Genomic DNA, 23,982 nt, shown 5'->3' on the forward strand with positions numbered 1-23,982 from the left:
TGAGGCTGAAATGAAAATGAAAATGAAAATATATGGGGGGAGATAAAGGTGAACTAGAAAGCAACTGGAGATCTGGTGTGAAAAAAGGCGAAAAAGTGTTGGTTAAAGCTGGGCTATGTTGATCCTGTGGTGAACTTGGGTTGGTAGACAACGACGTGCATAAAGGTTAGGTGGTTGTGTTGCCGCCAAAACACGTGAAAGGGTGGAAAAATTCGAGAAAATTTCGAAAAAACTACGTGTAAATGTATTAAAAGGAGTGGTTTTGTGGTGGCAGATTATGAAAATGAGGTTAACAATTGTCTGACGAAGAAATAATGATCTTAAATTCTGTGGGAAGCGGCTAAAAATGATCAGTGATGTGAGAAAAACGCAAATGGAAATAAAGCAAAAGTTATTAGAACTAGCCGAAATGGTTGTTTAATAGGTGAAAGGAACTGTTTGTGAACTACAAACGGTGGATTTTATAGCAGCAGTAGTGTTGAAAGCGGAAAAAATTTTTTTGGTTATGGTTTGGAAGTGGGTTACGTATTATTACTTATTATTGAGTATATATCGGCGGGATAAAATTGTATAGTAGATTACGGTAAAAAGGAGAAGGTGAATACAAAGTGAAACTACTGGCAAAAACAGAAAGAGAAAATAAGACGACAGAAAAGATTTCGAAATGCAACAGTGACAATAACAAACGTAATTGTTGGGTTCAAATTAATGATATGAATATAATAGAGGGAAACATTCCACGTGGGAAAAATATATCTAAAATCAAAGATGATGAAACTTACCAAACAAAAGCACTGGCAGGTCGATAGACACACAAACAAACACAAACATACACACAAAATTCTAGCTTTTGCAACCAACGGATGCTTCGTCAGGAAAGAGGGAAGGAGAGGGAAAGACGAAAGGATGTGGGTTTTAAGGGAGAGAGTAAGGAGTCATCCCAATCCCGGGAGCGGAAAGACTTACCTTAGGGGGAAAAAAAGGACGGGTATACACTCGCACGCGCGCGCACACACACACACACACACACACACACACACACACACACACACACACACAAGCAGACATTTGTAAAGGCAAAGAGTTTGGGCAGAGATCAAAGGCAGAGCCATGTGTGAAAGCACCCACGTGATTTACCAACTAACCTGCCTACACTGTGAAGCTTTCTATGTGGGAATGACCAGCAACAAACTGTCCATTCGCATGAATGGACACAGGCAGACAGTGTTTGTTGGTAATGAGGATCACCCCGTGGCAAAACATGCCAGCACATCTTGGTACAGTGTTACACCGTCCGGATTATCTGGATACTTCCCACTAACACCAACCTGTCAGAACTCTGGAGATGGGAACTTGCCTTTCAGTATATCCTCTCTTCTCATTACCCGCCAGGCCTCAACCTCCGCTAATTTCAAGTTGCCGCCGCTCATACCTCACCTGTCTTTCAACAACGTCTTTGCCTCTTTACTTCCGCCTCGACTGAGATCTCTGCCCAAACTCTTTGCCTTTACAAATGTCTGCTTGTGTATGGATATATGTGTGCGAGTGTATACCCGTCCTTTTTTCCCCCCTAAGGTAAGTCTTTCCGCTCCTGGGATTTGGATGACTCCTTACCCTCTCCCTTAAAACCCACATCATTTCGTCTTTCCTTCTCCTTCCCTCTTTCCTGACGAAACAACCGTTGGTTGCGAAAGCTAGAATTTTGTGTGTATGTTTGTGTTTGTTTGTGTGTGTATCGACCTGCCAGTGCTTTTGTTTGGTAAGTCTCATCATCTTTGTTTGTAGATATATTTTTCCCACGTGGAATGTTTCCCTCTATTATATTCAAAACCTAGCCTTATTCAGAATAATCTTAGTTTTGAAAGATGAATAAGAGACTCATTTTTCAAGCATTTTAAATGGTTCCAAAATGTATGTGAAAGGTCCAAAGACTTAAATGTTTCAATGTATACAACTTCTGCACATTTTGTTTTGTACTGAAATTAACCAGTCAATGAACTAAGTGTTTCACTGCTTCAGTATCTTCCTTTAATATAGAGTTATTCCTTCCTGCTGAACCAGTAGGAACTGGAGCACTTACAATCTTCAAAACATTGTGAACAGGAAGTGAGCACTGATGGCGTTGTTGCTGTCCTTCAGCTGGAAACCTATATCTAGCAGCTGGTCCATGTGGTAACGTAAAGTTCACTACAGTTTCGTTTAACTTGTAACTGGTGTCTATAATCTCTGCAATCCGCCAGACACAGTCGTACACACATGCCACAAACATCCCCCTTCTCAGGTTGTGAATCTGAATATTATCCTGCTGTTTCTGAGGAGTTGGCCAAACAAATGAAATTTCTTCTTTCTTGCTTTTTAAAATGCGTGAAATATGAGTTCATCCATCACTTTCAGTCCAAAAATGTGTCTTCTGAATTCCTTTCACAGGAGTAGTTTGTTTGGACCATTCTTCTTTTTCCTGCTCACGGAATTCTTCGATTTCCGCTTTGGACAAAAGAATGAGGGCTGTGGATGTGTAAGATTTCATGACTTGTAAAATCCTCAGCATTCTGAATCACAGCTGTATTTGGTCTGGAAAGATTGCTTTGTGGCATGGTGCTTTAGCAGACCCACACCATCATAAGGCCTGTTCCTGCGACCAGTAGGACTGTATACCCAGTCGTTTGGCACAAGTTACTTACTCCATTCAAAAAGTTGATAACAATTTTTAAAATGACTAGGAGTACCATCAGAAATAATGATGATCTTCTCTACCCCCGTTTGCAGTTGAAGAGTTTCGCACATTGCTAGCAAAGCATGTGTTGAGTCATGTCCTGTGTCATCACTTATAACTGCAACACTTGTGGTATTGTATTGAAAATGTCACTCCTGTAAAAACTGAAACCTGGTCATTACTCCAATGATACTTCTTGTGGGAGAATTACAGACCAGTTCTCAGCAAAATCACAGTGAAGCACTGAACATAGTTATTTAGCCTGTACACATGATTTCACTTTTGCAATCTGTTGTTGCAATTTCTTCAGATGCTGGTATGTCACTACTTTCACTGACCATTTACTAAGTTCATCAATGAAACTGTCAAATGCAACAGTTTTCTTAATTAGGCCTAGTATATTTTCCTCCCATGTTGCATGTGTAATTTCTGCAGAGTTATCTGCTATGTCTTCCAGGCCAAGTGTCTGTAAAGATGGTCCTCCTTTTCCAGGACAGTCACCACATTCTTGAAACAAACAAGTCTCTCGCTTTACATCACAGACTACTAATGACTTCACACGCCCAACCGAGGGTTCATGTTATGTGCTCCAGCAAGTTCTTCAAAGTTGCTGCACAAACTTCAAAATTCGCACAGTACGCACATTAACGGACGTCTCTAGGTGGGTGTGGAACCACCCACTTCGGTCGTAGAGCGTAAAATTTTGATCTTCCAATATGTGAAGTTGTATAGTTGCTCTTATAAATTGCAAAAGTTTCTTTAATACGGCAGTCGTGTACCTCCTCACTTTCACAACTTTTTGTCCTTTAACTGTTACAGTTATATTTTCATTTTTGTTGGCACTCTATTGAGAGCAGTCCCATTAATCTTCCAGATACAATGACTGCACTATTTAAACTTGAGCTCCTTCTACAGAATGACCATAATAGGTATCTGGTCTTCCAAAGTCTCCTTTTACAGACCTCACATTTCTTGATTTGTCTACCATGTTCGTCAGTACTGATGGAACGTGGTTCAAAATTGTTTTCTTTCGAAAATCTCTCGGGAAAAATAGTTAAAACTTGCACCTTTTCGCTGTAGGATGCACAATATTCAATAGCTGAATTGACATTTGTGAAAAATTCCTGCCAAGAGGTGCAAGAGTGCTTTGGTTCATTTTCCTCTGAAGATGGAATTTGTACTTTGAAAAGTGTGGTGAGTTTTGCTGCAGTGTATTCACCCGTAGCTTTTGTAATGTTTTTGCGCTTTCTTGATGCATAAAGCATATGACTTGACTTCGGTTTCTTAACAGGACTAGCACCTACCTCTGTAGTTGACTGATTCAGGGTATTTAATTCTTCCTCTATTGATGCAAAGTCTGCATCATCTGCACCATGGGAGGCTTCACCTTGGTCAGATACTATCATGGTTGTTATTCTGTGAAAACATTTAGAACACAAAAAGTCGTCACTGGAAACTTCTTCACTTTGAAACAGAGTCTTCAAATGAGAACTCTTATTCCCAACCTGAACAAAGTTCGTTTTTTTGTGGATATGCAAATATGACCCCAATCAGAAGTCATTTCAGACAGTCCTTTTCACAAAACACAGTGCAACTTTGTCAACTGGTAAATTCCTCACAAAAACGCAAAACTCTCTAGATAGTCTCAGATTTCTTAGAAACTTCTTCAGTAAACAAATTAGCACTGAGCAACTACAATACAGAAACCTGCAATGAAGAATCACGACAAAGAAACTGACAAGAAACTACAACAAATTGTAAGAAATATCTGCAACAATGAAAGTGAAAAGAAATAACTGCAAGAAAGACAATCGAAGTAACAAAGAAATTACCAAGAAACAACTTCAGTGAAGACATAAATTACCCTTGAATGTTAAAAAAAAAAAGATTTTTCAAAATAAAACTTGTCCAACTTAAAAGTGGAAGTTCTCCTTTACAGAGAATATAGTACTACATGGTATTAACCAACAGAAAAAAATCTAACTTTTCTGGATCGGCATTTGAAAAAAAAAAAAAAAAAAAAATAAAATAAAATAAAATAAATAAATAAAAATCCATAAATTATAAAAATTTCAAAAGGCGACAGTAAACTTTGACAGGTATGTCCAAATGGAGGATACCATTGTAATCATAAAGCAATTATCTTTGAAATAAAAAACCTCTAACAAAATACCTAGAACTGTTACAGAGATACAGCACTTTAAAAATTTTTCTTAAATTTGCATCTTCAAAATGGTGTTCAGTGTCATCTTTGGAAGCCTGTATCTTGGGGCAGGAATTTTTTTGGAGCAAACAAAAAATACGTGTTTCTTATTTACTCCTGAATTTTAACATATACTAAATCCAATAACATCCAATACCATGAAGGTAACCCCCTGCCTGAAGTGATACGGATTATGCCATTTGCTTTCCTGACCATCATGTAAAGTTTTGATATTCAGATCTCCCAGTATGACAAAATTTACACTTCTACAATCTGACATTAATTTACTTAAAACTCCACCAAGTGATTTCAGAAAAGCATCAAAATTTGCACAGGGGGCTCTATATGTACCTATGACATAGAAAGGAACAGTGCAAAATGTGAGTTTAAGAATTGCAGTTTTGAAATCTTTGTCAACACAGAAATTGTTCCCCAATAGCACTTTTTCTGTGGTGGTTATGAACTTACATTTTCTTGAGTACAGTGGAACACCACCACCTTTATTGTGTGTTCTACAACAGAACGTACCTAGGTTGTAGCCTTCTAATTTCCAACATTGAACGGTGTTCACTGTTTTCAGATGTTATGTAACTATTACTCCATGTGGAGATAGTCTTGTGATAAATGATTCAAAAGCATCTATTTTGTTTCCTAAACCCTGTACATAATGCAAAATTATTGTTTCACTGACCTGGCATATCGTCATTTGTTCTCCCAAGAATTCGTTATTTTTGCCCTTGAGAGGGATGGCCTCTGTAGCACAACTTGGTATATTCAATTTGCCGTTTACTACTTCTTGGGTACCTGTTATAACTAAGTCCTTCCCTAGTCTATTGAGATGTAAGCCATGGGATGTGTGGAACCTTCTTCCTGCGCAGCTTATGTTGACAAATGTAGCATTTTTAAATTTCGTGCATATATTTAGGATCTGTCTATTTGCACTTCGCACTTTTTTATTTACACACAACCAGATTGGCAAGTTGTGTTGATGTAAAACAGAGATGATGATATGTTTGAGCTTCTCTGCTCATGTTGCGTTCTTTTGAGAGAGATCACTAGGTCATTTCATTTCTTGCTACATCATTTGGTCCCGCTAAGAACATGAAAAAGTCATTATTTGTTGTTGCTGTTTTCATATCGTGGTTCATGGAAGTCACTGCTTGAAATTTTGCACCTGGTTTCACTATGCTAGTTATTTTGTGATTGCATCTAGACTGAAATTCGGCTGCTATGTTCCATGCATGATTTTCTGCAAATAAGTTTGTTTTACACATTTTTGCTGGTTGATGGTAACTATTTTTAGGCCTGCCAGTACTTGGGTGTTGTGTGGTGGCACTGTTTGTTTTGTAGTTTTTGTCCACAGTAGCTGATAATCCATCTTGAGGGACATTTTATTTTGGTTCACTGTCGGTGACTACAATCACAGTTGAATTTTTTTTTTTCCTTTGGTTGAAAGCAGCTCTGTCGTTCTTTGTTTTTGATGTCCTTTTTCTTCCCACGTGGTTCTACACAGCTCGTTGAGATATCAGTTTACAGTTTGAAAGTACTTCAAATGGGTTTTCGTGCACAATGAGTGTGTCACTGGTATGTTTGCTGTTTACACGATTTTGCAGGCCTTGCATACTGTTTTTGTAAATGATTTTAGTCCACTTTTTGCTAGCAGTCATGATGCTTTGTGGAACTTGTCAGATATTCAGCTCACTTGTTCCAAGCTGAAAATTCAAGATATCCACTTTCAGAGTACTGATTGTAAAATGTAAGCTCAACACAGGTTCCTATAACTTTGTGATTTTTGTCTTTGCAATTTGTATGCACCTTCTTTTTAACAGCAAAATTAACTCTTTCCGCGGAGAAACGTGTCGAACTTTTGTATTGGCCGCCATGTTGTACCTGTGCCCCTTTATATATTAAAATATTTGTAACATTGTTCAGAATGTCTTTTAAAGCATATTATGTAGACTGCTAAGCTTTAGTACATGTCTCACATTTTGTTAAAATAATAAAAGTAGAGAGGCAAAAGTTATAATTTTAATTGAAATACTAGGTCTACAACTTTGCTTCCACCTTTTTTTCTGGAAGTTCGGGGCTTTATTGTGAAAAACTTAAAACTTATAAAAAAATTAAGATTCATAGTATTGCCCATCGCTGGCCAATACATTCTCTCATCTATTGGATAGCATACAAATCCCGTGGCGGGAGAACTGGGCGTCTTTTGGGGGGATCCATGAATCAATTCACCGTATGTACTCTAATCTAAGCCGCACTCGAATCTTAAGCCGCGCCTGAAAAATGAGACTCGAAATCAAGGAAAAATTTTTTACCGAATCTAAGCCGCACCTGAAATTTCAGACTTGAAATTCAAGGGGGGAGAGAAGTTTTAGACTGCACCTCCAAATCAAAACAAAGTTGTTCCATTGTAACATGAGACACAATTTAGGTTGAATGGATGAAGATACGGCAACAGTAGTTTGGTTCGAGTTGTAAGCTTAACAGTTAAGCTTTACCAAGTAGCCATTTCTATGTGTCAGGCGCTCCATCCGTATTTATACGGGTACCCTTCATTTTTCACGTGCTTCATCTGGTTTGAATTGATTGCTTATTTTGCTTTGATCTGATAAGTGCCGTTCTATTTGTTATAGGTGTTTACATCACTCTAAGCTGAAAATGCATTATTGTACTGTGACATGCATTGTTTGTCGCATTCTGACAATAAGTGTTTACGTCCTGTCGCCCGCTCGCGGCATGGCTTGCTTTTGTGCGCGCTACCGCCGCTTGCAATTAAAAAAAGAGAGGAATTGTCTCATTAGCGAAACAATGGCAAGAGACTGCTATTTGTTGTTACTTACACTGGTGCTTTTTTTTTATAATGATCAACAAGAACCAAATGATAGACTGCGTATGATAGCAGATGTTCTGGATGAGAGTTTACCGAAAATTTTTCTCCGTTTGAAAATCTTTGCAGACACCTCTTCAGTACATTACATTCTGCACAGAAACTAGTCATCTTAAATTTAAAAATCTAGTCAGTTGCTGTGCTTCATTTCTGACTGTATCACTATTCAGCATAAGTTTAATACGAATATAAACATGACATGATATATATATTCTTCGCGTTTGCTGTTGTCTCACTCTAGTTTCGTAGTTTATTAGGCAGACAGGATTTAAATGAGGTAGCAGCAAACACGAAAGAATACATGGCATAATGTTTACATTCCTCTACCTTGTCTATTAATTTACTTACTGACACAGAGGTTTTGGCGCCAGTATTTATCTTTGTGCCTCGAAAGCATGCCTTTGTAGCGTCACATATATTCGACGGCAGAAGTTAGTTGTGCCGGCACCTACCAACATTTTTCAGAACTTCCGCTTACTTTGCACTCAATTCTAAGCCACAGGCAAATTTTTGGATTACAAAAACCAGAAAAAAAGTGCGGCTTACATTCGAGTAAATTTGGTCAATTTTGCACTTGTTCTTATGATCGGAAGTACTGGTCAGACGGACTGTATGCCACTCATCGAAAAAGGTATCACTGTATTGTGGCTGTTTATGTATCAGTGCTGGGCTCGAACGCATCAGTTGCTTTCGATAATGACGTCCTGTGACTGTTTTTGTCTGTTTCAGTAGCTACGAAAGTGTTCTGTCTTCCACGTCCATGCCAGTCTTTGACATCAAAATCAGCGTTCTTAAGGCATTGAAAACATTCTCTGCATGGTTTCCACTGATAGTTCCCTCACCATTGTTCTTACCCAGCATTTTAAGAGCCACAGCCACAGATTTCTTCATATTAAAGCAGAAAATTAAACTTCCCACAAACTGCGAAAAATGGGTACGTAAGTTGACGTACTTAACCGAGAATAACCTTATCGTGCAATCACAAATCGACTAATATTTTTATGGCCTTATGTTGACAGATGCCTAAGTTTATTGTATTACACCTATGACAAACCACCCGAACCCCACTTGCCGCTACTACCGTCTATTGTAAAACGGCAGAAGCAAAGTTGTAGATCTAATATTTTCGTTGCTGATATTAACGTTATTAAGGGTAGCAAATGAGCATGTTTAAATCACAATTATTCTATGCAGACAAATGTTTAAATTTAAAACTTACATGTTCAGTGAAGATCCTTGGAGTTCTCAGGTGAAAGTTGTAATAACGTGTCTGTTTTGAATACACTGTGAGAAATTAGATTCTGTTGACTTAATATCATTTTCATTAAAATAATACACTCTTACTAATGTGCTTAATTCAGGTGCACCAACAGTACATACAGTGTTTCCAAAGGCACAAAACAAGAATCTTCCTTCTCAGACCAAAAAGAATGACACTGACAGTCCAAATAACAATTATTGAACTATATGAAATAAAATAACCGTAACTTCTGAACAGTTAGCATCAGGACGTTCAAACTGCACTATTGGTCGCAGAGCATGATGGGAATTGGCATGCACACACACTTTGTTTTTGTTGGCCATTTACACATGAAAATGTCATGGTACAGCGTGCCTTAGTGTATAATGCTTGTGAAGGCCTCTTTGCGAGCACCAACAGCCCTACTGTGGCTCAAAGGAAGTTTGCGACTAAGTTCAAGCTGAAGGCAACTGGTCCAAGTGTGCTAACAATCAAGAATTTGATCCACAAGTTTGAGAGAACAGGTAGTGTTCACCATGACAGTGTTGGCCATGTCTTTCATCTAAAAGGGTGAAAAGTCTGAAAACATTGAGAGGACATGCACCGTGTTTCAAACCAGCCCCAGGAAATTGATCAGACAAGCTGCACAGCTGGTGGGAATCAGTTGGGAGACACTGCGACAAATTGTCGTTGAAGTCCTACATCTCTTCCCATACAAAATTCAAACCTGTCATCTGTTAAGTTGCAGAGCCATAGAACAGTTGTTGTATTTCACCAACACTATTGTTCACAGAATTGACAGGACTTTGATGTGGGTATGGGTTGGATTAGCAACGAAGCCCACTTTCATTTGGATGGTTTCGACAATAAGCAAAATTCGCGCATTTGGGGGACTGAGAATCCATGTTTCACAACCGAGAAGTCACTTCACACTCAGTATGACTATGTGGTGTGCAGTGTCCAATCACAGAATAATTGGTGCGATATTCCTTGATGGCATGGTGACTACTGAATGGTACATGAACATTTTTGAAGATGATTTCATCCTCATTATCCAAAGTGCCTGATTTCAGCAAGATTTGGTCCATGCAAGATGGAGCTCAATTCCATCAAAGCAGAAGCGTGTTTAATGCCCTTGAGGAGCACTTTGGGAAGTACATTCTGGCTATGGGTTACAGAGGGGCCACTGGCATGGGCCTTGATTGGTCGTCTTATTCTCCGGATTTGAACACATGTGACTCCCTTTTGTGGGGCTGTATTAAAGACAAGGTGTACAGCAATGATCCCAAAATCATTGTTGAGCTGAAAACAGCCATTCAGGAGGTCATCGACAGCATTGAGGTTATGACACTTCAGCAGATCATGCAGAATTTCGCTATTCATCTGCACCACATCATCACCAATGATGGCAGGAGTATTGAACATCTCATAACCTAAATCTGAATATCTGTAGTGGCGTTTACATATTGAACAAAGTGTGTCCATGCTTGAGTCGGTAACTAATTTATGTCCCCCCCCCCCATGTAATTCAACACTTGTTGCCCTGTAGTTTCTTGAATGTGTTCTTCTTCGAAAAAAGAAGTTTTACATTTTGGTGGACACCACAGACACACACTGAATGAGTGCCTGCTGTACCAGCTCAAATACACTACTCTGGTCTTAGAGAACAAAATTTAGAAAAAAACAATGTTAATGTTTGGGTTCTCGCATTTAAAACAATAATATAGCTCCTTTCGGCTGCAGTGGATAAATCTTTGTTATATATAGACATTCTTCTGAATGCTAACTTTGTTTTTTGTTCCTGGTTATGTTTGAGTACATTAATCATTTTGCTAAAATCAGTGACAAATTTTGCAACTTCATCAGTGATCATTTTACCGCTTTTTGGCTAAGGAATTGGTAAAATACCTATTCTGTTTTCAGTTTCCTTGCCTGTCGAACTACATACTTTGTAACAAGGAATTCTGACATTTTTCCCTTTTGATCAAGAGGAAGGAGCTAAAGATAAAACTTGAGTTTTCCAGATCTCCCTACGCCAGCAGCTCATTCTTTCATTAACAATGCCGTGGCATCAAATTCTTTGTTTTTCTTAACAATTTCATCATCCATTTTTTCCTCTACCTGTCAAGAATTTCTGTACTGCAATACAATGCCTGTTACACCTTTTCTTTAAAATGTGCTTCACTTTTTGTAGTTTCAGTTTGCAATATGGGGCATTGGGGTGAATTTGGAATGGAATGAAGTTGGGAAAGCACCCCAAATCATCCCAAGTTTTATTTGCATCATTGATACTTTCACTTTCTAACACTGACTCTTGAGTTGTCACCTCTGGGTCACTGGCATCACTGTCATTTCCATCACTGGTCTAATTTTTTTGTTCACAAATACTGAAACATGTTGTACAGATTTTTGCTTGGTTTGACATCGATTCTCTTAGCATTTAATGATTTAGACAAAGGCAAACTTATTTACCTCAAGGACTTTTTAACTGTCTGTCTGTATATTTGGAAATGATGAGAACAAATTATTTGCTGGGTTTCAAAAACCTTTAAGTAATAGTAGCTGTCATGTCCACATATAGTTCTTCCTTGATCATCTGGAAAGTTTATATTGGACCATAACTCTGCCAAATATTCTTGGTCTGCGCTGTTTGAAGACTTTTTTACCGAGGTGTAGGTTGTCAAATTACATGGTATTGTAATTAATTTTCCTGCATTACTCAAATTCATATTTTCCGTTGTAAGTAACTGAGCACTGCATCAGTTAAAAATGCACTACATTACTGCACAATGAACAAATATGACCCGCCGCAAAGGAAGATGAAACAGCAGGGGCCAAATGGACTGATTGTTGCATGTCAGTGATGTTCAACAATATATGACAGTGATTGTGGCAGTGTTTTCATTTATGTGCAGGTTTCAAGCAAGCTACTGCAAACACATAGAACACTTTATCACTGTGAGCTGTGGTTAGCTGCATAGATAAATGCGATAGATTATATGCATCAAGAATCACTTAGTTAATATAATGAAATAAATTCTTCACACTTAAGAACAATTAGTCTGCCTGTAATAATTGATATTTAAGTTGCTAATTTGAGACCCCTGCATCTGAGTCATTGGTTGTCAGACCTGGCTGAACTTAGTTGTAATGACTAGTTTTTTGTCACAGTCAAATTTTTTGATTTCAGATTTATTTGTTCATTCACAGAACACCCATTAATATTTTTATTTTATTAGAAAGCTTACAAACTTATGAAATATTAACGCCAATACTAGATTCCAAGCAGGTTGGATAAACATGTTTTTCCTGTGTCCTTGTAATTTTTCCAGATATAAGAAAGTGACTGATATTAACATTTTTTTATAATTTTCTTTGTAACTTTACAGCTGAAATAAATGCAGCCTCTCTTAACTTCTGAAAAAGAAAGAATCCAAATCGAAAGCTTCATATACATATAAGTTATGAGTACTTCTATAGATAAGTGGAAATGGAAGAGAATGTAGATGAAGATGAAATGGGAGATACGATACTGCGTGAAGAGTTTGACGGAGCACTGAAAGACATGAGTTGAAACAAGGCCCCGGGAGTAGACAACATTCCATTGGAACTACTGACGGCCTTGAGAGAGCCAGTCCTGACAAAACTCTACCATCTGGTGAGCAAGATGTATGAGGCAGGCGAAATACCCACAGACTTCAAGAAGAATATAATAATTCCATTCCCAAAGAAAGCAGGTGTTGACAGATGTCAAAATTACCGAACTATCAGTTTAATAAGTCACAGCTGCAAAATACTAACGCGAATTCTTTACAGACGAATGGAAAAACTGGTAGAAGCCGACCTCGGCGAGGATCAGTTTGGATTCTGCAGAAATGTTGGAACACTTGAGGCAATAGTGACCCTACGACTTATCTTAGAAAATAGATTAAGGAAAGGCAAACCTACATTTCTAGCATTTGTAGACTTAAAGAAAGCTTTTGACAATGTTGACTGGAATACTCTCTTTCAAATTCTAAAGGAGGCAGGGGTAAAATACAGGGAGCGAAAGGCTATTTACAATTTATACAGAAACCAGATGGCAGTTACAAGAGTCGAGGGGCATGAAAGGGAAGCAGTGGTTGGGAAGGGAGTGAGACGGGGTTGTAACCTGTCCCTGATGTTATTCAATCTGTATATTGAGCAAGCAGTAAAGGAAACAAAAGAAAAATTCTGAGTAGGTATTAAAATACATGGAGAAGAAATAAAAACTTTGAGGTTTGCCAATGACATTGTAATTCTGTCAGAGACAGCAAAGGACTTGGAAGAGCAGCTGAACAGAATGGACAGTGTCATGAAAGGAGGATATAAGATGAACATCAACAAAAGCAAAACGAGGATAATGGAATGTAGTCGAATTAAGTTGGGTGATTCGGAGGGAATTAAATTAGGAAATCAGACACTTAAAGTAGTAAAGGAGTTTTGCTATTTGGGGAGCAAAATAACTGATGATGGTCAAAGTAGAGAGGATATAAAATGAAGACTGGCAATGGCAAGGAAAGTGTTTCTGAAGAAGAGAAATTTGTTAACATCAAGTATAGATTTAAGTGTTAGGAAGTCTTTTCTGAAAGTATTTGTATGGAGTGTAGCCATGTATGGAAGTGAAACATGGACGATAAATAGTTTGGACAAGAAGAGAATAGAAGCTTTCAAAATGTGGTGCTACAGGGGTAGATCACATAACTAATGAGGAGGTATTGAATAGAATTGGGGAGAAGAGGAGTTTGTGGCACAGCTTGACAAGAAGAAGGGACTGGTTGGTAGGACATCTTCTGAGGCATCAAGGGATCACAAATTTAGCATTGCAGGGCAGGGTGGAGGGTAAAAATCGTAGAGGGAGACCAAGAGATGAATACACTAAGCAGATTCAGAAGGATGTATATTGCAGTAAGTACTGGGAGATGAAGAAGCTTGCGCAGGATAGAGTAGCATGGAGAGCTGCATCAAACCAGTCTCAGGACTGAAGACAACAACAACATAGATAAGTACTACATTGCATGGACATTCTCACAGGACCAAATCATCAGGACATTGTTATGTAGAAAATTCAGTATAAAAAAGTTTTAGTCTGAGACAAAAAAATGCAGATGTTCTTATGTTATAGGTATAAACAAATACACAAAGTTTCATGAAAATCGGAGAGTGCGGGGTACAAATTCTAGAATTATTGGGAGAACTGTCATGGATTGACCCTTTCGTGTTTTGAATCTGTAAATATTTAGGTTAGGGTGTGATACTGGACAACCACCTCCCCCCTTCTTCCACCCACATGAAATGTTGTTTGTGGTGACACAGTTCTGTAGCATAGCCTGAGGTCTTTGTTTGGTTGAAAAGTAATAATTTAGTTAGGAGTTGGGGAATCAATGAAAATGAATGCCAAATAAAGGCTATTGTAGTTGAGTGACCTTTAGTGTAGCTTAAAATTTGTTTCTGCTGTATTTAATTGCACTTTACCATATTTAACACACTTTTTATGATAAAAACTATAACTGCAAGGTAAGTCTAGAAACCATAAATTAGATAATGAACAAATCTCAAGACTATTTTGTTCCATATGATGCACATATATTGTACATAAACTATAAAAAATGAAAGGCTCGTCCACATTGTAACTATTATTCTGCGTTATTATTTCTATCAATGTGTGTACTTTTGGCTAGATAAAGAGGAAGAGCCAGAAAACTATTTGAATATGGTTTTGTGTGTGTGTGTGTGTGTGTGTGTGTGTGTGTGTGTGTGTGTGTGTGTGTGTGTGATTTTTGACTTCAGTCAATAACTTGAGTAGTGTACCGTAGTGTTATGTAATAGCCTATAGTATTTGACTAAATATGGAAGAGACAATTGCTTCATTTTAAAATATGTTGTCGGTCGAACGGCTAACACAGTGATAAGTGGTGTTGTCATACAGCAGTGGTACATTGAAGAGCCAAAGAAACTGATACACGTGCCTAATATCACATAGGGCCCCCGCGATCATGCAGAAGTGTTGAGTTGTGACATGGCATGGACTTGACTAATGCCTAAAGTAGTGCCAGAGGGAATTCAAACGATGAATCATGCAAGATGGAGATCTCTTCTGAACAGCACATTTGCAAGATGTCCCAGATATGCTCAATAATGTTCATGTTTGGGAAATTAGGTGTTGACAGGCCCAGGCGAGGCATAAAGCTTTGTGTCGTGCAGTCATCAAGCGTACATGAGTACCGGATTCCGGATATTCACGGTACACTTGTGAAATGGTCATAAGGGAAAATCCCCATTTCATCACTACCTCAGAGAGACTGTGTCTCATTGCTTGTGCACAGACTATAACACCACGTTCAAACTCGCTTAAATCTTGATAATCTGTCATTTTAGCTGCAGTAACCAATCTAATAACTGCGCCAAATAATTTTGTTTTATATGGGCACTGCCAATCGCAGTGCAGTATTCTGCCTGTTTATGTATCTCTGTATTTGAATATGCAGGCTTGTACCAGTTTATTTGGCACCTCAGTGTATAAATAAACAATGAGTCAAGAGAGAAAAAAATTAAGATTCGTGCAAGAAAATGCTCCAGATTCTGAGCTAGCAGCACAATCCCACAATGAGATGCCTTCAAAATAATTAGCAGGGTGGCGACCCATCTGGAAAACTTGAAATTCTTGTGGATTTATATTTTATCATGAAAAATCAGAGAATTTCGTAAAACCTTAGGGAATTCTGTATTTCTAATGTAGCACTGAAATTTAATTTTATTGTGTTTTGTAAATCACTGGTTTTAAAATACTTAACATTTCAGTGTTTGTTAATAATATTATCCCATATAAATCATCATTTCCTCCACCCCTGTCCTGTTAATTTTCCTGTAGCTTCTTGACATCCTCTTCCTCCTCAGACTTGAGATTCTCAGGAACCTGAGTGATACAATTTAAGTTTATTTTATTGCTGTTTAATTAAACTAGGATTTGAACTGTGATTTAGCTCATAAATATTTATCTTGGTAACATACAGAAGCTACTCTTTACGTGTGTACAAAGTACAGTCCGTGCTTGCTTGTGTTACAAAAAAAACGACGTGCCCACTTGAAAGTTAACTAGGCTAATTTGACATTTATTTAGTCATTCATTGGCATTATATTGTTTTCAGTCTCCCTCTTTGTTCTCATTGTTGGTTATAAAGGCAAACTGAATTATTGAAGCGTTGTTGATAAATGTGATAAATGTTTTTCGTTGTACATGAAATGATTTTATTGGTGAGCATTATCACTAATTTTATACATGACCACTCGTGTCGTCGTGTGTGTGTGTGTGTGTGTGTGTGTGTGTGTGTGTGTGTTTGTCGCCAAAAATTTGCATGTTTAGTAGTCTTTTTCTTGCGCATATGTGTGACTCAATATCCCTGCTGTACGGTGAGTAGCAGTCTATCCTTTTCATAACAATGCAGGAAAGGACAGATTGTTACTTACCATAAAGAAGATTCTCTCTCTCTCTCTCTCTCTCTCTCTCTCCCCCCCCCCCCCCCCCCCCCCCCTCTCCTGATGAAGGTTGTGGGCGAAAGCTATATGAGTGTGTCTTTTATCATGCCTACCTGTAGCTTGACGTGTAAGTAACAATCTCTCTTTTCCTACATTGTTGATATTTGTGCCTGAGTTTCCATTGTTTGCTTTGATCTTCCATTGTTATCGAACTAATAAGAATTTATTTGAATCTAGTTGGGTAGAAAAGAAAATTATGACACAGCTTGACTAAAAGAAGGGATTATTTCATAGAACCTTTGCCAAGGCACAAAGGAATCATCAATTTGGTAGCGGAGGGAAGTGTGTTGGGTATAAATTGTAGAGAGAGAGACCATGGGATGAATATAGTAAGCAGGTTCAAATGGACGTGCGTTGCAGTTGTTGCGCAGAGATGAAGAGGCTCGCGTGGGATAGAGTAGTGTGGTGAGGTCCATCAGATCAATTTTCAGACCGAAGGCAACAGCAGTAATTATTATGATTCGAAATTTTTATCTTCATCTTTGCTTTTTCCATCAAAGAATGATCTGACTTCATATTGGCTTTGTGTTTGGCTGACACATTGAGAGTCTACATTTGGAAATATTTTGTTCCTTTCATCTGGTACAGTATTGCTTCCTTCCATATTTGTCGGTTCAGTGTGTATTCTGCCAACAAATGTGCATCCACTACTGCACTTTCAAATCATTCTGTCTCTTATTGCATTTTGTTTATTGTTAGTGGCAGTGACATTAGAAGCAGACCGAGCGAGGTGGCGCAGTGGTTAGCACACTGGACTCGCATTCGGGAGGACGACGGTTCAATCCCGTCTCCAGCCATCCTGATTTAGGTTTTCCGTGATTTCCCTAAATCGTTTCAGGCAAATGCCGGGATGGTTCCTTTGAAAGGGCACGGCCGATTTCCTTCCCAATCCTTCCCTAACCCGAGCTTGCACTCCGTCTCTAATGATCTCGTTGTCGACGGGACATTAAACACTAACCACCACCACAACCACCACCACCACCACCACCACCATTAGAAGCAGTCAGTGAAGTATTGTTACCACAGACATGACAGATAAGATTGTGTTTAAATCATTTACATGAATCGTGAAGTATGACTTCCATGAACTAATGTTTTAAGTAACTGCACACAACAACTGTTGCTTCAGTAATTGTGTATAAGGTAGTATAGCTGGTCAAAAGTCACTACTTCCATAATTTTGGAATTTATTCTTTTAGGTTATCTTTTTAGTATAGAGTATGTATGGTTTTGTTTCTTTCATAGATTTTAGTTTAAAATCTTTTAATTTAGAAAGTTAGTCACCAACACTTGTTTGTTACTACTTAAAAAGTCAAGTCTGCAAATGGAATGAGTGTGAAAGTGCTGGAAAATGTGTTAGGATACTCAGTTCACTGCAGTCTGTTCACCACTACTTTTCTAATTCAACAGTATTAAATTTTACTGGTATTGGTGCTTTCTTTATTTTTCATTCTATCATACAGTTCAAATGCAGGGTGACGTAGAGGAACCATGGCACAAGTAGAACTAATAGTTGACCAAGCACAGGGTAGACATGTATGTAGTAGAGCAGTTTATGATGGGAGGGACCATTCATTGTACACAGTCACTTTGAATAAACAGATAGTACTTTATGTAAAACTAAACGTAGGGCTGTACACAGGAAGATGCTGAAGGGAATGGGTTTGGCTGTCAAGAGGGGAATATGTGAAGCTATCAAAGACTACACTAGCAGAATATTATTGAGATACCTGGCACAAGAATATTATTGAGATACCTGGCACAAAACCCAAAGGAATCCTGTGAGATGCAAGAGCAGTTACTGGCCCCAAAGTTAGTGTCTCGACATTTGGGGATGACAGAGGAACTGAAACTAAGAGGAGAAAAGCAAAGCCAGAAATAGCTAAGTCTGTTTTGATATGTTCCTTTGCAAAGGAAGGTACTTAGGTACTGCCCCAGTTTAATTCTCATACTACTGCAAAGTTTAGTGATATATGAGGGTTCAGTGAAAAGTTACGCACCACCTTTGTTTCTTGTGTTTTGATGAGAATATGTTAATAAATCAGACACAGAAATAACCTATAGGATGTTCTCTTTAATATTCGATACTCACTTCAGCACATTATCAGTGGACTACTGAATACACTTCTGTCGGCAGTGAGTTTTCTGAAGTCATCACAGTATGTTGATGCAGGAATTCTTATTATTCCATGATTACCGGTTGCGATGAAACTAAAGCCGCCATCATTGTATCTAGGGAGGACAGAAAACACTATAAAAGTGGGCTTGGATTCCACTTATATGACATGTATACATATAAATTTATTTACATACCTTAGGACATATACAGTTTACAACATAAAGTGGTGATATTAATAGTTGCCTATAACACGCAGGCCTTACAAAATTGTCGTACGTAGCACATAGGCGTCCAAGAGAGATGACATAAATGTTAAGTGTCTCCATCACAGAGAAGCGTACGCTAGGTACTACCACAACTCCGGCTCTGTTTTTACACCACAGGCTGTGTCGCGAGATGGTGCTAGCAGAAGAGGCGCCAATGAATGTCCCAGCTTGCGTCATAACAGGCTCTGCGTGTGTGGTAACACTACATCATTAGGGCTTGTACATAATTCTAGATATTACTGTATCACATAAACATATACAAAACTTACGAAAGCAGCAGACCTACACAATTGCACATCTGCCTGCTCACATACACGACCTATCGAGAAGCAAATGCAAATTTCATGAGAAGTGCGGAATTACAAAAATGTAAATCTATCTGGTCCTATACGTAATAAGATGCGATCATACACAGATATTTTATGGGATCTGCAGGGTTATACACTGCACATCAGTCTGGTGATATATAAAATCTACCAAGAGTATATACAAAATTTTAAGAACATTACAGGCTTACACAGTTTGTACCCATCTGGTCATATATAAAAATGCCAATAAAACGCACCTTGCGTATGGGCGCAGATTTTTCCAGTCATATCAAATGCACATCTGCCTGGTTACATATACAAAACATACCAAAAAGAAATGCAAATTTTTTGGGACTACAGAGTTACACAAGTGCACATCTGTCTAGTCATATATAAAACCTACCAAAAGTCATACCCCCTCTCCGTGCTCAACTAGTTGGAACATCTCTAAAGCAGACTGGGGGCTCTTCTCTTCCAGGGCGACCTTTCGGGATCAAACCTTCGCAAGCTGCGATAGCCAGGTCGCACACCTCACGGAAGTCATTCTCACTGCTGCTGAATATTCCATCTACTTCTTCTCCACGTCGCGTACCGGTCCCCTGGGGAACCACAGCATGTAGAGACACTTTACGTGCTCGTCAACGTGCTTTACGCACCTTTAAATGCCACCCTACGATGGCAAATTGTATCAATTATAAACGATTACGTGCGCAGTGTCAACGTGTTATTAAAGAAAACAAGAAAGCCAGCTGGGCTGCTTTCACAAGCACCTTCAACAGTTTTACTCCTCCTTCTGTTGTCTGGGGTAGCCTGCGCCGGCTATCTGGGACTAAGGTCCACTCACCAGTTTCTGGCTTGACGGTCGTGAATGACATCCTTGTGGCCCCTGAGGATGTCTCCAATGCCTTCGGCCGCTTTTTTTGCAGAGGTTTCGAGCTCTGCTCATTACCACCCTGCCTTCCTCCCCTGAAAACAGGCAGAGGAGGCAAGGCTACCTAACTTCCGCTCCTCGACTCGTGAAAGTTATAATGCCCCATTCACCATGTGGGAACTCGAAAATGCACTTGCCCGGTCACGTTCCTCTGCTCCGGGGCCTGATTCTATTCATATTCAGATGCTGAAGAACCTTTCTCCTGCGGGTAAAAGTTTTCTTCTTCGTACTTATAATCCCATCTGGATTGAGGGTCATGTTCCCACATGCTGGCACGAGTCTATTGTTGTCCCGGTTTCTAAGCCGGGGAAGGACAAGCATTTGCCTTCCAGTTATCGACCCATCTCCCTTACCAGCTGTGTCTGTAAGGTGGTGGAGCGAATGGTTAACTCTCGTTTGGTTTGGCCGCTCGAATCTCGACACCTACTTACCAATGTACAATGTGGATTTCGTAGGCGCTGCTCTGCTGTTGACCATCTGGTTACCTTGTCGACCTTCATTATGAATAACGTCTTGCGGAAGCACCCGACCGTGGCTGTGTTCTTTGATTTGTAGAAGGTTTACGACACCTGTTGAAGGGCGGGCATTCTCCGCACCATGCATACATGGGGTCTTCGCGGTTGCCTTCCTCTTTTTATTTGTTCGTTTTTAATGGATCGACAGTTCAGGGTACGTGTGGGTTCTGTCCTGTCGGACACCTTTCGCCAGGAGAATGGGGTGCCACAGGGCTGTTTTGAGCGTCGCTCTCTTCGCCATAGCGATCAATCCAATAATGGATTGCCTCCCAGCTGATGTATCATGCTCCCTTTTCGTGGACGATTTTACCATCTATTTTAGCGCGCAATGTACGTGTTTCCTGGAGCGCTGTCTTCAGTGTTGTCTTGACCGTCTTTACTCCTGGAGTGTCGCCAATGGCTTCCGTTTTTCTGCCGAGTAGACGGTCTATATTAACTTCTGGCGCTACAAAGAGTTTCTCCCACCGTCCTTACGACTCGGTCCCGTTGCTCTCCCATTCGTGGAGACAACAAAATTTTTGGGTCTTACATTTGACAGGAAACTTAGCTGGTCTCCACGTGTGTCATATTTGGCTGCCCGTTGTACCCGTTCTCTAAATGTCCTCCGTGTTCTCAGCGGTATGTCATGGGGAGCGGATCAAACCGTCCTACTTTGCCTATATTGGTCGATCGTCTGCTCAAAGCTGGATTATGGGAGCTTCGTATACTCCTCTGCACGGCCGTCCATCTTGTGCCGCCTCAACTCTATACAACATCGGGGTTTACATCTTCCGATCGGAACGTTCTATACTAGTCCCGTTGAGTCTTCATGCTGAAGCCAGTGAATTGCCACTAACCTACCGGCGCGATGTACTGCTTTGGCGGTATGCCTGTCAGCTATTGTCAATGCCTGACCACCCGTCTTATCGTTCCTTTTTTGACGACTCTCTCGACCGTCAATACGGGTTGTATGTCTCTGCCCTGCTACCCCCTGGAGTTCACTTTCGTCGACTCCTTCAGCACCTTGATTTTTCACTCACTGCAACCTTTCAGTGGGCGAGAGCCACACGCCACATTGGCTCCAGGCTCAGGTTTGCGTTCACCTTGACCTCAGCTCGCTCCCAAAGGAGGTTACCCCAGTTTCGGTATACCACTCCCGTTTTGTCGAACTTCGTTCGAAGTTCATTAATATGATCTTCATTTATACAGATGGCTCTAAGACCAATGACAGTGTCGAGTGTTCTTTTATTGTCGGGGCACACAGTTTCAAATACTGGCTCCATGGCCATTGTTCGGTCTTCACAGCTGAGCTATTTGCCCTCTACCAGGCTGTTCTTTACATCTGCCGCCACTGACATTCTGCTTATGTCATCTGCTCTGATTCCCTGAGTGCCATCCAGAGCCTCAGTGATCCGTATCCGGTTCACCCTTTTGTGCACCGGATCCAACGCTCTCTTCAGCAGCTGGCGGACGACAGTTCTCCGGTTATCTTTATGTGGGTTCCTGGCCATGTCGGTATCCCTGGGAACAAAGCTGCAGATGCCGCGGCCAAGGCTGCAGTCCTCCAGCCTCGGACAGCTTCTTGTTGTGTCCCTTCTCCAGATTGTAGCAGGCTCATTTGTCAGCGCATTTTATCACTGTGGCATGCCGATTGGTCTACACTTACTGGAAACAAGCTTCGGGCCTTGAAACCTCTCCCCACGGCTTGGACGACCTCTTCACACCCTTCTCGCTAGGAGGAGGTCGTTTTGGCCAGGTTACGAATTGGACACTGCCGGTTCAGCCATCGCCATCTGCTGACGGCTGCGCCGGTGCCGTTCAGCCGATGTGGGCAATTACTGTTGGTACGCCACATTTTAACGTCCTGTCCGAATTTTAATACACTGCGCTTTGATCTTGGCCTGCTGTGTACTCTGGATGCCATTTTAGCAGATGACCCAGGAGCAGCTGCTCGCGTTCTTCGTTTTATCCACTTGACAACCGTGTCTAAGGACATTTGATCATGCTTTTTTTTTTTTAATCGTATGCCTGCTAATGTCTTTTATAGTGTTGTCCCTTTTAGTTGCTGTTTTAACCTTGTGCCTCGCGGTGCATTCCTAACTTAGTCTGGGCGCTAATGACCATTGTAGTTGTGCGCTCTAAAACCACAAAAAAAAATTTAGGGTGTGAAACAAAATTTGTGATGAGATTGAGGATTTTATAAAATGTCAAATGAAAGATGCATTCAGCAGTCTATATTTCCACTTTTACTTTATTTTTGTGACCAACTTTATTGTTTCACTGCATCAGCTTATGACCCCTCAACTGATTTGTAGGAAAAATCGAACCTCATGTGAAATTGCAATAAGGGTCAGCATTCAGTAAGTGATATCTTTAGAGGTCTTTTTAACAATGTGTTCACTATATTGATTCCAGTGTGCAGTTGACGGATGATGAGATTGTGTTGTTAAAAAGAAGTCTACGGATACCCGTTACTGAATGCTGGCCCCTATTTTGATCATGCCTGAGGCCCAATTTTTCGTACACGGGACCTGAAGATGGCACAGTGAAATGCTAAAACAGGTTACACAAATAAAATAAAATTGGAAATATAGACACCTGAAGATAATTTTGATTTGACATTTTATATTGAATATACTAAGTCCCACAACCGTCCTGTATAAAGAGGAGCTTACAGAGCCTTGAGGATTTTGTGGTAGGGAAGACATAGCATGTAATCACAGATGTAGAGTCATCAAAAGAAGTAGAAGTAGCTTCAGGTGTGCCAGAGGGAAGTGTGTTGAGCTGCTTTCTGTTTGTAACTCTTCAGGCTTTCCCGGCGAGATCTTGACATGTGGAATAAACGGGTCTACTGCCGGATGTTTGTGTCGCTCTGGCACAATATTTTGGCCACGTAACTTGTTGCCTTCTTCAGGTGCTACCTCAGACTGCCATGTTGGGGGATCTTGTCCAGTATTTATGCCCAGAGGGCACTGGGTGCTGTTTGTTTTGTGGTAGATAATATTACTACTAACCACAGACTTTTTGCAGTTAATGCAGTTATCTGTACTAAAGAAAATATTCACAAATATCTTTAAGATTTCAAAGTGGTATTAAGATTGGTAAGTTGCTTTAAATGTATGCAATTTAAAATTGAGCTTCACAAAATGCTATAAAATTGTATCATATGGCTAAAAGTTTCACTGTGTCACGCTTGGAACTGGTCAACTCGAATAGAATGGTTTGTAGGGATACGAAATGGGATTACCGCATATGCTTAGT

At 39.8% G+C, this 23,982-nt stretch overlaps 1 protein-coding gene across 2 annotated transcripts in view; it reads left to right on the forward strand.

Moving 5' to 3' along the window:
• The window catches only part of LOC124625773 (protein transport protein Sec24A), a 144,467-nt gene that overhangs the window by 9,812 nt on the left and 110,673 nt on the right, over window positions 1-23,982 (forward strand). The window lies entirely within an intron of this gene.

This window comes from Schistocerca americana, chromosome 8 (genome assembly GCF_021461395.2).
Source record: "Schistocerca americana isolate TAMUIC-IGC-003095 chromosome 8, iqSchAmer2.1, whole genome shotgun sequence".
NCBI classification, from domain to species: domain Eukaryota; kingdom Metazoa; phylum Arthropoda; class Insecta; order Orthoptera; family Acrididae; genus Schistocerca; species Schistocerca americana.